Source organism: Bactrocera latifrons, unplaced genomic scaffold (genome assembly GCF_001853355.1).
Source record: "Bactrocera latifrons isolate USDA-ARS-PBARC rearing strain unplaced genomic scaffold, ASM185335v1 scaffold_27, whole genome shotgun sequence".
Taxonomy (NCBI): Eukaryota; Metazoa; Arthropoda; class Insecta; order Diptera; family Tephritidae; genus Bactrocera; species Bactrocera latifrons.
Window position 1 is genome coordinate 807,665 of NW_017536296.1, and position 15,655 is coordinate 823,319.

The 15,655-nt window shown below is 40.2% G+C and overlaps 2 protein-coding genes across 5 annotated transcripts in view; one reads left to right on the forward strand and one right to left on the reverse strand.

The window, feature by feature from the left end:
* The window catches only part of LOC108969907 (proton-coupled folate transporter-like), a 134,309-nt gene that overhangs the window by 40,386 nt on the left and 78,268 nt on the right, over positions 1 to 15,655 (forward strand). For 3 of the 4 annotated variants that reach the window (XM_018934899.1, XM_018934898.1, XM_018934902.1), the window contains exon 2: positions 2,747 to 3,322. The exons of the other annotated variant lie outside the window; for it this stretch is intronic. The gene's annotated coding sequence lies outside the window, so the exon portion shown is untranslated. The remainder of the gene's footprint in view (positions 1 to 2,746; positions 3,323 to 15,655) is intronic. 4 annotated transcript variants of the gene reach the window in all.
* The window catches only part of LOC108969910, a 198,385-nt gene that overhangs the window by 1,796 nt on the left and 180,934 nt on the right, over positions 1 to 15,655 (reverse strand). The gene's annotated exons all lie outside the window — the stretch shown is intronic.

The following is a 15,655-nucleotide window of genomic DNA, read 5'->3' on the forward strand; positions in this document are numbered from 1 at the left end:
GTGGTGGCTATGCAAAAGAATCGAGTTCCGTACATAATAGCATAAAATTTACATTCACACGAAAGAAGAATTTCACTAATATCCTGAAACGTTTTTGTTTTATTTGAAAGAAATATTGTAGAGTTTATTGAAAATCCCGTAACTTGATTTTTGACCTGGCTTGACGAGGCTTTTTATCTTCGACACTCCTTTACCACGATATTCGGCCGATTGGTCGTCTGCTTCCAGGTTCCAAGCATAGATCCAAAACTTACGGGAAGTAATATTATGTTCCATGACATCCTGGTAGTCGGAAAGCACTGTTTCACAGACCTTAACACGACGCTGTTTTTCGAAAAAACTAGTAATTTTAAAACCAATCGAACCAAATGAGCTTTCAAAATGGTTTTCACTGATCCTTCCGATATTCCAACAATCCCAGTAAGATCTCTGAGATAATCAAAGTTCCGCAACCTGGTCATTGAGCTTGACATGCATAAAACTTGACGTAGGCACAAAGTGATTACTTCTATAACTTGTACCGGCACAGTCTCCACCACTTGCACTTGTGACCTTGCTCTTGTCACCGGTTCTGGCTATATCTCCCACCATTAGGTCGGCTTCACAATATGACACCGCAGTTGGTATTTCTGTTGCATTCGTTGTAGATGTCTAACCCACAGATGCGTTAAGTGAACCCACACCGTTATTCTTGCTGCTGCTGTTGTTAATCGCAGATTCTCAAACACCAATTGCTTTATTTTATTGACGTGTTGATCATCAGTTGATGTGGGTGGTCGTCCCGGACATGGTTCGTCGTCAAAGTGTTCTCGACCCTCTTTGAATAATTCGTACCAATCAAAAACATTTGCTCGCAACAAACAGTTATCACGGAAGACTTTTTCCAACATCCTCTACGTTTCGTTATACTAAACACTAATGATTATTTTGAAGTGACATTTCGGCCAGATGTAGGTATCAGGTTTTGGTAATATTAAAAAATACCATCGCCAATCTATTTGAAGTAAAATCAGTCGAAAGATCGATTCTATTGTTAGCTATATAGCGGCTAGGATATAATGAATTTTATCAAATTTATGTACAAAGATACACTATTATTACTTAGAAACGCTCTCTAATTTTCTTTGAGATATGTAAGTCACATAGGGTCGGAAGTGCGAAAATCTGTATACATTGGACAAAAAAGTGCCCAGAAAATGTTAATAAAACACAAAATATTTAATTATTCATCAATATTTAGTTTGTCCCCTTCAAAATAATATGAAGTAATATGAAGTAGATGTAATACACTTATGCCAATGATTGTTCCATTCCTCGAAACACTTTTCAATAGCACTTTTTGGGATAGCCTTCAGCGTTATGCCGTATAAACAAACAAAACTRTAAATGAAAAAAAAAAAAAAACAAATAAAATTTTTTCATGGTTCATACGACAGATAGACATTTAAAGAATAGTCATATAAATTAAGAGAACAAATAGTTTCAAGGAAAGCGCGTTTCAAGTTTTGAGTTCAGACTAAGGTGATGGAGTTGTCACAATATTAATACTTTTGAAAATACTTTCATTTTGAAGATTTCTTTCAGAGAGATCGCAAGCTTTCGAAATTTGAAAAAAATATATATTTTAAAATTCCTAGACTCTTGAATTCGAGTTAGGGATATTTTTAAGGCAATCATACTTTCGAGAACATATCGGGTTACATCGAATTTTTCAGTTAATACATATATGTTTTACATACAAAATTATGATATTCTCATAGGAAGGAATATTTATTGATAAGGGCGTTGTAGAAGCCATATGAGTGAATTCAATGATTATAAGCATAAAATCAAGATTAATAATTCTTATGAAATTTTTTCTCATAGTTTCATTATGGATAAATCTTAGCTGGGTTATACAAGGTGCGTTTCAAAGTAAAAAACAAATAGTTTTATCGGCAAAATCAATTTATTTTATTCAAAATAGTCTCCTTCTGCCTTAATACAGCTTTTTGCACAGTCCAAAAGCATATCGCACGAGTGTTTTTGCTCGTTGGCCGGTATGGCCGCCAGTATGACGGTGCAAGTCTTTTGGATGGCCTCAACGTCTGCATAACGCTTTGCTTTCATGGGCAAATGCATTTTTCCGGAAAGGAAGAAATCGCACGGTGCTATATCAGGTGAATACGGGGAGTGGTTAATGGTTAAAATGTGATTTTTGGTCAAATAATCGGTCACAAGCGCCGATCGTTGTTGAAAACCACTCGTGTGCTCTGCTACTGGATAGGCAATCATCGCCATAAACTTGTTTCATCAATCGAAAGGTTTTGGTAAAAGTTTTACTAATTTTTTTTTTCTTTGTTCGAAGCTCATTTTCGCACCGATAACACAAACATACTGACACTTAATACGCAATGACTTCACTTCGAATCAATGAAATGTCATGAAATTCTCACTGGACAATCGATAAAGACAGCAGATTCTAACGTACCAGTCGACATATACATAGATGTCGCCACAAGAGAGTGCTGGATTCAAAAAGTCCCCTCTACTTTGGATCGCACATAGATAATCGAATGGTCAATTCATCACGACTTTTAAAAATATGTTTTATATGTATACACATATGTAAATATATAAATAATAAGCGCATATCGGATGTACCTAATTATTTATGCATATTTGTGCGATTTATCGAACAGTAGCAGCAAATATTGTTCAGATATTCCAACTAACACCGCACACAAATTCTGTTATCTAATTGCAGCAAAACTACTTAATGCAACATTTAATTAAATAGTAAATGTAACAGTCGTTAAAGGCGCCAATAACAGCCTTGAGTGACGCGGCGGCGGCGGCGGCGACACACAAGTTGCGCTAAAATGGCAATAGCTACTTGCACAAGCTAATTCCCCAACAAATGTTGTTATTGTTGTTGCGCAAATAAGGTGTTACTTTGGTCACGGCTGCTGTGTCAACAGATGACGTTTGGCTTGCACTTGGCCAGTTGGCAGGCATAAATTAATGAAAATCCACTGAGGTGAGTGTGCCAATGTGTGTTGCTGGCAACATGTTGCTGATGTATGAATACACATACATGCTGCCACGATTAAGCGCTGTTTGCATTAAAATGATTTATGCCAACGAATTGACATGGACACGGCCGGCACAGAGGCGTACTAAGGCGGATCGGATACATACGGACATATAGTACGTACATACATACATATGTGTGTATGTTGCAAGTGCGCTTATTAGCAAAATTACTGAACTATATGTAAATATGCTCTTAAGCGACAAAGTATGCGAGCGTGGTATTGCCAGCGTTAACAATTGCAAGTTGGTAAGTGCATTCCATTTTAATTATTCAATTTCATTTTCATTCTCATACAAGCTATAACCAGCGCCAGCAGCCAGCAGTGAAATGCTATATTTATTACAGTTATTTTTAGTTTTATTTTGTTTTTATCTGACTTATTTATAAAGTTGCATTTCAAGCGACCGCCAGCCATTGTAGTCTTGTGTTGGTTTCATAAATACTTATCGCTGATATTCATATTATAATAATTGGCTTAGGGACAGTATGTGTGATAATTTATGGTACCAAATGTCAAGTTCAAGTGGCGTTGCCGAACGTGACATGTTTGCAACCTTACTCAGCTAACGGTGGTTTAAAGCAGCATTCCATAACAAATAATTTATTATACATATACATAAATCAAAGTGAAATAGAGTGTTTAGACAAATTGGTTAGACCATGGAAGTCTGATTGCTCTTGGATACCACAATTAGCGCTTGTAAAAATTGAGATGGCATAACGAAAGTTGTGTTATTTATTGCAAACTAAACAATTAACGATAATAGCGACTCACATCAAGTAAATGAGATGTTAATAAAGGGTGATTCATATTTAGGTTCCCTACTTTTTTGAAGATAAAACACATTTTAATGGAAAAAGCTTATTATCTGTCACAAAAAGCTATTGTAAAAAAGTACTTCTTGGATCACCCGTTACAAATTTCCTAACAGCTATGGGTCAACCGAATATTTTAAACCCAAGCAACTTGCCAAGATAAAAGCCAGGGTCAAAGATTAGTAAGTTATTTGTGGTCTAGGGCAAGTCTTCACAAGATTTTTGCTGAAATAAAGATTGTCCGGAAAGTAATAGGACTGAATCGTTTTTTAAAAATTTATTGAATCACTTCTTACAATTCTTTAAAAACTTTGAATATAGACCTTCTGCGTCGATGCAGCAGTGCCAGCGCAATTTCCAAACATTGAAGGCGTGACGGAAGGCATTCTCCGAAATGGCTTTCAGAGCCGAGCTGCAAGCTACTCCCCTCTGACGTCTCAAAATGCTTACCTTTCATCGGCCTTTCCAGACAAGGAAACAAAACAAAGACAGGGAGGCCACATCTGGGCTGTAGCTCGGCTGCTGAAGCGTTAGGATAGCTGTCGGCTGGGGTTCGGTAGCTGTTCACAAACCGTTTCGGAGCCGATTGACCCTTCGTTTGAGTCTTTTGACGACTTCTAAATAAAATTTGACGTTGACGGTTGGTGCAGGAGGAACAAATTCATGGTGGACGATGCTTTTGATGTCCAGTGTCTCCCAGCACGGTTTTCATCAGCGACCTTTTCCCGGCTCTCCCAAAGGCCTGGTGCTACCGAAACAAATCACTTCTTTGTAAAGAAACATTTGGATAAGCCTGCTTGATCATATCAAACGTCTCTGTGGCAGATTTACCGAGTTTCACACAGAATTTAATCGCGTACCTCTGCTCTAACGAAGGCTGCATTTTCGGCTTGCACCACTCACAGAAACACGTTACGCGCAAATGTTTGTCCTAACTCTCCATGTGCTTGGAGACAACTGTCCAGCCGCTTGTTCGTTAGCTAGGAACGCTCACTACTGAATCCAGTCGGTGAGAGCACTCACCCAAGTACAGTCGCGGCGGAAGAAAATCACTTTCCGGACAAAACCTGTATATGCGGTATAAACTCAACTGGAATTTCGAAAATCTTCTACTAAGAATATGAAAATTCAAACCTTTTTTTTTCATAATATATCTCACGATATTTTTGATAAAAAGTTTGCAATTGGAACTTTGATCCGCATATTAGATTGCAGGGGGCTTGAAAAGTTTTTGTCCGTTTTGGACAGTTTTAGGTATACTTTAAGCGCAGTATTCGGGAAAAGTTTTATCCCAATACTCTTTGGAATTTAAAATTAAGTTAAAGGTATCATGAGAAGTAGTCGTAGTTGTGGTCCGATTTCGATCGTTCTCCCATTGGAATATAGGAAACTCAAGGTAACATTATATTGTATACGAAATTTGGTCAAGTTGACCCTCAGTAATGGCTTTTCACCGAAATGTGGGCGGTACCATGCCTATCGTACATTTTTGACCCCGGCTCCTATGAAGTCCTCTTCTATCATCGCTGCTGCAATTTTTATGACTCTGGCGTATATATTGAGTTATCGCGCTTTTAGTAGTTTTGAACTGAAAAGTTTATTTCTTAAGTATCTGTGGCCGTGGCCGATTGAATGTGTCGCTTGGGGCGCTTAAGTAATTTGTTTTGAACGCGAATTGGGTTATTAGAGCTTGAATGGCTTAGGCGATATGTACATCAAAATTCTTACAGGGTGGGGTCATGCCTGTTTTAAGTTTTACACGGATTGAGGGACAGAAGGACAGACTTCCAACTCGTCTCATCTTCCTGATAAAGGCTGATCTATTTCTAGATTCCATACTTTTTTAAATAAAAAACACAAAAACTTCAAATTTATTGGGGAATGTTTAATATCATTCGAATGAACATTCTTTGGCATTTATTTTTTGAAGATTATCTCTTTCAAATATTGGCCGTAGCTACGTCTCAAATGGTCCATCCGTTGAATCCAATTTTCGATAACTCGGGCGAGCATTTCGATTCGTAACTGGTGAATGACACGGGTGCTGACGTGCTCCACGGTCTGAATCAAAGCAGGGTTTTCCGCATAGACATTCGATTTGAAGTATATCCACAGTAAATAGTCTAACGGTGTGATATCACACGATCTGGAGGGCCAATCGATCAATCCAAAACGTAAAATTATATGCTCACCGAAGTGTCCTTTGAATAAATCCATTGACTGATGCGATTTGTGGGAAGTGGCACCGTTTTGTTGAAACCAAAAGTCGCAGAGATCACGAACTTCAATTTCAGACATCGAATAGACTTTTATCAGACGCGATGTTTTTTTTTTCTGGATGAAATGGCAGCTCTTGAATCTCTTCAGGTTCCTCTTTGTCCCGACTTCGGCAATTTTGCTTGTTTACATACTCATTGAGCCAGAAATGGGCCTCATCGTTGAACAAAGTTTGACTCGACAATGTCGGATCTTGTAGGTACATTTCAAGAGCCCATAGAGCGAAGCGATGTCACTTGGGAGGGTCGAGCGGTTTCAGTTCTTACACATCTCTATTTTGTATGTTTGCAATTTAAAATCTAAACGCAAAATGTGCCAAGACGTTCCATACGTCAATCCGAATTACTGCGAACGGCACCAAACAGGCTCTCCACGGTCTTCGCGTACACTCTCAGCTACGGCTGCTATATTTACTTCCTGCGTGCTGGACGTGGTCTATTCGGTCGGCCAATTATGTTGATTATAAGTTGAGAGAAGCGTGAAAAACACAATCTTTACAGAGCGTGAATTTTCGTAAAAAAAATTGAACGATTTGTAAACGTTATTTAAGAGTAAGTCTTTACGTGATGAAATGCCAAACAATACTGAACAAAAATAACATGACAGCTTGACACAACTCAATCATGATCTGTGTAAAAAAGGCTGTTAAAAAAGTACCTTTTCGGATCACCCGTTATTAAAATATTATATGTATCTCAATAGTTTTTTATATAAATATGAAGTTGCAACGTCAGAAAGTTACTCTCTTCCCGAAATAACATGAGAGTATAAGTAGGTTGGTTGAAAATTAACCAACTCAATCTGGGGAGGAATGTTTCCCCTTTCATTTTAACTCTCCTTCAAACAGATGTTTTCTGCCTACCCAGAAACTTGGTACTTGGGTGTACCTGGTTTAAGCCCGGAAGTGTTGAGCTGCTGAACAAAGAACAAATTCTACACTTACCATCTCCGCCCTGCTATATGGTGCACAGGCACGGACGATGACAACATCTGATGAGTCAGCTTCACGGGTTTCGAAAGAATGGTTCTGCGGAAAATTAATGGTCCTTTGCGCATTGGCGACGGCGAATACTGTGGTCGATGGTACGATGAGCTGTACGAGGGATATACGATGACATTGAAATAGTTCATTTCGATTTAAGAGACAGCGGCTTTGCTGGCTATGTCATGTCGAATAAAAACACTCCAGCTCTGAGAGGATCCGACACAATACCCGGCGGCGGGAAGCAGAGGAGGAGAAAGACCTTCACTCCGTTGGAAAGACCAGGTGGAGGAGGCTCTCGCTACACTTGGATTCTCCAATTGGCGTGTGGTAAACTCGGCTATAACCGCGTAAGCGGTGCCTATGGTAATAAAGAAGAAGAATCAAGTCCGTGAAGGCGTCTTAACTTTTATTTAACCCCCTTTGCAAGTACAGCGTCTTGTAAAACTATTATTATTATTGTGTTTGCTCATATGCTGTCTTACTTCTAAAACGTTAGAAATTCTGTTGCACTATGCCTGAAAATGGCCAAACACATTCACATTTACTAGATATATGGTATATGGGATGTTTGACTAAATTAAAAACACTACACGACACAGGTAAACCGTAAACTCATTCCCACTAAAAGTGTGAAAGTGAACGAGGAAAGGTAATACGTTGTACAAATATGCATTGTTTTACATATGAGAGAGCTCCCACGGCAGCGACGAAACGACACCAGCGTCGCACACAAACCCCATGCTGTTGCCGGCACTGCCGCTGCTGTTTTTGTTATTACTGTGGTTGTTATTGCCATTGTTGTTGTTGCTGTCTGCTAGAATGATCGGTCGGTCAGTCAAGTAAGTTTTGGGTTTTGAAATTCTACACCAGCGTCAGAACGTGTTCACCCGCACTGCACCATAGCCGTCGCTAACAACACCACTGCGACCGTCACTGTTACCGCCGTCGCCGCCCGGCTGCGTCGCTTCGCCGCCACCACCACCACCTGCCTTTGCCACTGCAACAACTTCGATCACCAGCGCACACTTCACTGCACCGATGCGCACAGAGACAACAATAACAGCAGTAAAGCACCGGGCCGGCCAGAGCTTCAAGCTGCGGAGGAACGGCACAATGCGAGTGAGCGACCAACGAAGCGAAATTTCAGAAGGTGTGAAGTTTAAACTGGATATGCGTTCACTTCATTTACGCCGGGGTCGTTCGAGTGCGCTATGTTCGGGGCACCTTACACTGGTGTTCTTGTTGCTGCTGCTGATATTGTGCGCCGAGGTAGCCGCAGCGTAATAGTGAAAGCCCGCAAAGAAAAAATATACAATAATTTACAAAAATTAAATTTAACATGCAAAAACAAAACGGAGCAACGCACAGCAACATATTGTCTTCGTTGTTGTTGTCTTTTGTGGCATTTTCTTGCATTTGCTCGATTGAGGTGCGCTTAATCGGAGCTTCGTGCCAACGGACAAGTGCATGGCCCAAGCAATGCCTCGGCACCCGCGCAAAATATCGAACGCTGACACATTCTTCGCAGACAGCCAAGCTGAAAAAAAGCTTCAATCTACCGCTAGCTAACCGCACCACGCTACGCCGCCAGCCTTTGTCTTGTGGAACGCTTCCTCTGCCGTGCTGCTGTGCCACTACTGTTGTTGCTGCCACCGCTGCCGCTGTTGGGGTGTTAAATGAATTGTTCATAATTTTTGTAACAGCTAAAAAGAACTGATGTTGGCTTTGTTTGACTCTTGAAATTGTTGTTGCTGTTGTTGCCTCTTAGTGTTGCTGCCGCTTCTACTTACTCTTGTGTTGCCACTTGCTCTTACCCCCGCTGTCGCTTATTTATTATATTATTTATTATTATTTGTTGTTGTAGTACTGTTGTTGTTGTTCGCTTTGGTCGGCATGGCCTCGGCGCTTTTTAGTTGAATTCTTCTGCCACAACTCGCTGGCCGTACGCTTCGGTCACATCAGTTGGCTCTATACACGCTTGAGGTGGTTTGCTTTTGCCACCGTATCCTTAAGTCTCCTTGCTTTTATTAAATTTTGCTGATCGGCTTCATATACATATGTATGTGTATACCATATACATACATATATACCATTAGTATATATATATATATTTGATGTTTTTTCCCACTATTTCGTTTACTGTTTATTTGCAAGTTTTTGCTTTGACGCGGACGACATGCTGTGTTTGCAAAAGCCGTTCATTTTTTTATTTATTTAAATTTCAATTTTATCATCCTTCCACATTGCGCCTCATACGCCATACGCACACACATGCGCATATGCGCCCCATTCCATTTGATGACTGCGTTTCATCTTCGTACTGTTCAGCAGACGCCTCACAGCTATTGCCGGCTTCCATTAGTACTGATGCATTCTCATATTTTACCATACCTTCATCCTGCTTCCCAGCAATTTTTTATTCCTTCGCTGCGGTATTGTGACGTGTTGGGCCTGTTTGCTTTTGAAGCGTGGAGAATGCAAATGCGTCATGTACTTATATATATGTACATATTGATATACCTTCGTATGTTCGAGGCCCACATATGCTTTCATATTGAAGAACACTCACACACACACAAAACATATACATACATCCGATTTGTATTTGGACCACAAGAAGAAAGCGAAAATTTCTTAAATTTCTCGAGATAATCTTTCCTTAACGCGATACACTCGACCTAGTGTAGACCTCCGGCGAACCTGCTGATCTCTTCTTGGCTCAGAACACTTGATTCAGTAGTACCCCAACTTCTTTTCTTGCTATAATCTCTCTTTAAGTCGATACACTTGATCCAGCGTAGCTCCAAATTCTTTGGCCCAACTGAAAAGTTTGGACCTACGGCGAAAAGTGTGTACCTACATGATCTGAAAAATACGTTTTCTGGAGATCTGACCTGATAAACCTCTTTAGCAGCGGCTCCAAAATGTTTGGAAACAAAAAAAAATGTCACATGGAGCCATATCTGGAGAATAGGATGTGTACGGTAGCAGTTTAACTTACTTTGACCAATCTGAACGCGGAATAACATTGTTTCTTCGTTAAATGGCACCGCTTTTCCGTTGCAATAATTCGGTATGGTAAGCTGATTGGGCATTGTACATCACACGTTGCGAGCCACAGAAGTAGCCACCATCTCTCCGTCCAAGAGGACAGTCTTTGCCTTCTTCGCTAAAAGTTTGCCGGGTAGAATTCACTGTTGCGACTATTCCTTGGTCTCCGATGTTAAATTGACACAAAAACTCGGCATGATAAAGCCCTGTTACCGTTTTACCTCTATCTTCGTAGCATATGTTTGTCACATATTGTGAATCCCAGAAAACGGTACATACCAGCTTTTGGTCCAATACGGTTTCGCTTTCTTCGGTGCTGGTTCAACGTGTTAAGTTCACTGTTGCAACGTTGGCTTTGTATCTATCCTTTTTTATAGTAGGAGCAGCCCGAAGGCCGGAGCGATAATCCGCTGAACACAATCTGATACCAATTCATATCTCTAGCCGTATCACCGTATTAAGTATTACATTATGGGTGAGCAAAAATCTAACAATCGCCTAATTGTATATGGCATAGTTGTGTCACAATTAGAGCTGACGTTTCGCTGACAGCTTTCCATTTACAAGAGTGGTGACACAGCAACAACCTTCCAAACTACCATCAAGTCAAAATTTCCAAACTACCACCATGTAGTTTTGAAGAAATACGTGCTCAGAGTCTTATATGCACTCTATACACGTCGGACAGTAGGGGCTACGGAATGGTCGAATAATTACAGATAACTTGTAAAACCTTCATGGTCTCTGGTGTATAGTAGTGTTCCTTCGATCGGCACAAACGACGCGAAAGTGCCGTAAACGGCTATCTCACCGAGACACAGCGACCATATTCACTAACTGGACGAAGGAGTACAGACTTGATCTTAATATTGCAGTCGATGGCGTTAAACTTCCGACTGTGAATAGCCCTAAGATTTTAAATATTACATTCGACCGCCTGTGCTCCTTCACTCCTCAGGCGATCGCGATTATTGCCAAAGCACGGAGCCACAATAAAATCCTTAAGTCGCTAGTCGGGGGGGAAGACAAAGAAACGTTGTTAGCAACGTACAAGGCAATCGACCGGCCGGTCGTTAAGTACGTTGCACCATGAAATGATGAGGAAACTATAGACATGTCAGAACACTGCACTTCGCACTACAAAAGGATGCTTCTGATGGGGTGCTTTCGCAGAAATCATATTTGCAGTCACTTACTTGGAGCAGGAGGCGGTTTTGCGGAATCGCTAGAAGCATTAACAGGTCCTCACCCAACTTAAAATATGCACTGATATTCATAGTAGAACCATTAACATCTTCACCGACTTGTTCTCAGGGAATGGCACTTGGAGTCAAACCAACACCCATTGCAGACAAAGAGCTCGAGTTGCACGATAATCGAGTGTGATCTTTGCGCAGCTTCATTCTGGATACCAAAGTTAAACTCCTTACCGACACCAACATATTAGCACCACCTTCTTGGATGCTCTGCTAACTTTACTCACCTGAAACCCCTCTCCCTATGGTCTGACTTCGTCGTAACAGCGCGTTTCCTGGGCCTATCGTTGAATGACCTCGATGACAACTTATCAAATCTTTACCAAGCAAACGGGGATTACGTATTTGTTACAATAACAACGCGTAAGCTCCTTCCGATTCAGCCGGAATTTTGAGAGTAGCTCACGAGAATGTTCCATACGACAATTTCCCTTGCAATATTGGCGCCATCAGACGTTCAGGCTGAGTACCTTTTGGACAGACCTCATATAAACCTATCTACTCAAGCAATTAATAATAAGTGCGCAAGTGGTTCATACCGCTAAGTGTGGCACCTTCATATAATATAAATGCCAGAAAGCGACATTCGCGAACAAATATTGCAAAATTTGCTATTAACACCTCATTTAAATGGCCGCAGTATTTCTTAAATACATTTTTTTTATCTCCTTCATTTTACATATGCACGTAGGCATGTTTGTCTGTGCTTTTATTTACGTGCGAATAAGCACTTATTTACCGGTGTACTTTGTGGCCTTCCTTTGTGCACTGCGGCACCAGCATGTGCGTGTGTATACGTGTATGTGTGTGCGTGTGCTAAAAACAATTTACTTTAATTTCACACCATTAACAATGTGCACATCCTTCAACTTTGACGCCTTCGTCGTACGGCTCTGCGCTCTCGGAAATCGTTAACAAAAGGCCAGACTAACTTTCCTTTTGCTCAGCGTATCGATTACATTGCGCATCCTTTGCGTTGGCTCCAGCAGTGGGAATACCATGTGTTGTATGCGTTAATGTGCAACGTAGGAAGCATCCATCCAGTCGCTTTTAGAGGATGTTTGCTTGATTTTGTGTCAGGAGTTGACAAAAGCTTTCAGGAGATGTTTGCCAAAGCGCATGGCTCCATTAAAAATCGTTTGTTCTAAACAAATGAAAGGCATAACAATAAATAGTAGTTACTTATGAAAAAGTTTACAGCACTTATGATGTATTGTCTAGGTACGTTTATAGCCTGATACGGGAGTGTTAAATTTTGTTTGAGTAAAGCTATCCTGGGAAATTGTTGTTTTGATGGCGCCTTCAAAAGCCGAAAGTAAAGGTTTCTATTATATATTTCTTTTAATTGTTTGTCTTGTGTTCTTCTAACTCATACTTTCGCTACAAACGACTAAGTAGTTATAACTGATACTGTTTTATCGCTTATGCCATTTGCCTCCCCAATTTCATTTCGCAAGTGCCTTGCCATAAGACATCAGTCTCAAAGATGCTTTTCAGCGCCATTTTTATTAAAATCCGATACAGGAAATCGTTGATCAGGATCAGATCCATATAGGATCGCCTACATAAAGTCGGTCCGTTGTGGTACTTCTGCATCAACGAAACGCTTTGAGCCGTTCACAAATTTGTTACGGCGGATAATGCCAGTTTTGGCTTTCTCCACCGAATAAATGAATACCGAGATGTTTCAAACCCAGTCTTACAAAAGTTGGACAGTAGAGAAAGAAGTACCAGAATGTTTCCTCCTCCATCTTTTTCTTTGCATCTTTGATCTCCAACTGCTTTTTAAATCTTACAATGTGAATGTGGTTTGGGTAATGTCCAGTAAGAACTCCCACGATAGCGGTAAGAAGAACTTTGTTAAGGCAAGTAGATATCCTTCGTTTTACTCGAGATCAAGAGGATCTCACAATCGTGTGGTTTATAGGTCAGTGCTTAAATGCAAAATGCCAACAGGAATCTAAGTCGTTCCCATTCCGCTGTGAGTAGGATAAGGTTGTCTCCTCTTACTAGCTCATCGACTATACTTTTTCCAGCGATTTCGCTATAATCAGGCACCCAAACGTGTCTGATAATGGTGTAGCTTGACGATATATCTAGTGAGATTACATATTCATCGACTAACGTTAAGCGCATAGTTTGCGAGCTCAACGCTCGTTTTGCCGCTTTTGTTGGAGTAAATACCTACCTCCCTGAAAGAAGCTGCACTTCGGAGCAGTGAGTTTACTATTCAAGAGTGATCTATTTCGAGGCCCCCATTTTTTTTTAATAAAAAATACAGAAACTTCAAATTTAATGGGAATCTTTATTATCATTTCAAACACATTTTGTGACCTTTATTTTTTGAAAAATATCTTTTTAAACGTTGGCTCAGATGGTCCATCCGTTGAGTCCAAATTTTGATGACTCCTGATGACTCGTTCGAGCATTTCGACTGGTAACTGGCGAACGACATGCGTGATGTTTTACTCCAAGGCCTGAATCGGAGCGGGATTGTCTGCAACGATTTTAGACTTTACATATCAGCAGCAAAAACTGTAACAGTGAAGATCACGAGCTTCAATTTCTGGCATCAACTAGTAGGTTAACATGACGCCATTGATGGTGACATTGTCAACGGCATCATTTTGGATGAAATATAGACTGATGATTCCACCGGCTCACAGACCACAGCAAACCGCTGTTTTTTTCGGCTGAAATGGCTGAATCTATTGAATCTCTTCGGGTTGTTCTTCTTTGTCAAAAAATTTTACTCGAAAATGTCGGAGTTCCAAGAAAGGAACTTTTCAAGAGTCCATAGAGCGAAGCGATGTCTGTTGGGAAGGACGATCGGCTTCAGTTTTTATACAAACTGTATTTCGTCCACTTTCAATTTAAGATTTCGACCAATAGAGCACCTTTTTAGATGACGTAGTAGTAAGTAAACTAAACACTGCATGGGAGGACAGTATACATAGACCTCGCTCATTTATCAAGAATTTAATTTCCGTTTTTTAGCAGTCTTGACACCCTTAAAGTGCAAAATGGAATATTGATTCTCGCCACATTCGCTCAAATTGAGTCACTTAGCGCGGCATTCGCATACGAATCACCTATAATTTTTGTTAATTTCTGCATAAAATCTTCACACCTACGTACCTGCTAATACATATATATATGAGCTTTTACATACTTACGTCCTTAGCGTACAAACTCAAGGTCACCATTTATTCATTGCCAGACGAGCACATTTATTAAGAAATTTTTCTACAAGAAAAAGATCGCTTCATATCACTTAAATGGATTAATTTGATGTTTATTAATGAAACTTCGCCATAAAATTAAAATAAGAAAACGGCGAAACGACAACCGAACAAACGAACAAAACCCGATATATGCGACGATGATTCACACCAGCACTGCGCCGGCGCGCCACTGGATATTGTCATTTTTCGCATTCACAACCCATTTATTGCTTAATTCAACCGTAAATGTATCTGATATTTGTTTGCTTTCTTTCCTCTTCCTCTTTTTTTTTTTGGCCATACTGCGCTGAAAAGAATCAAAACAACCAAGCCGCGGTGCGGGGCTGTGAAAAAAATCAATCCTTAAAATAAATTCCACAGTAGTGATGTCGCTGGCGGTACCTGATTTGCGTCGTCTCGTTAATTTTCTCATGCCCGTTGCGTGTATTTGTTTTTGTTGGCTATCATTATACCCTGGATAGGGTTTATTAAGCTTGTCAGGGAGTTTGTAAGACCGGGAAGGAAAAGTAGGAGGACAAATGATCAGTGTGACGAGCTGAGTCGTACTAGCCAGTTGAACTAGTTCCTCTGTTTTTAAATTATCGATTTGAAATTTTGGATATATCCTCTTCTCATCAAGAAGCTGCTCATTAGTCGAAACCACCGATATCGGATCACCATAGCATATACTTTCCATACAAACTAAGCGATCGGAGGCAAGCGCTTGTATGGAAAACATTTGTATTTAACGAGATATCTTCACGATATTTGGCATAGATTATTCACTAAAGCTATAATGAAATCTCCAAAGAAATTGTTTAGATCGCATCACTATAGCACATAGCTGTCATACAAACCGTACGTTCGATAGCAAGAGCTTGTATAGAAATCTTTTCCATTTGACGACGTATTTTCACGAAATTTAGCATGGATGATTCTGTAAGACAATGATGCTATTCTCAAAGAAATT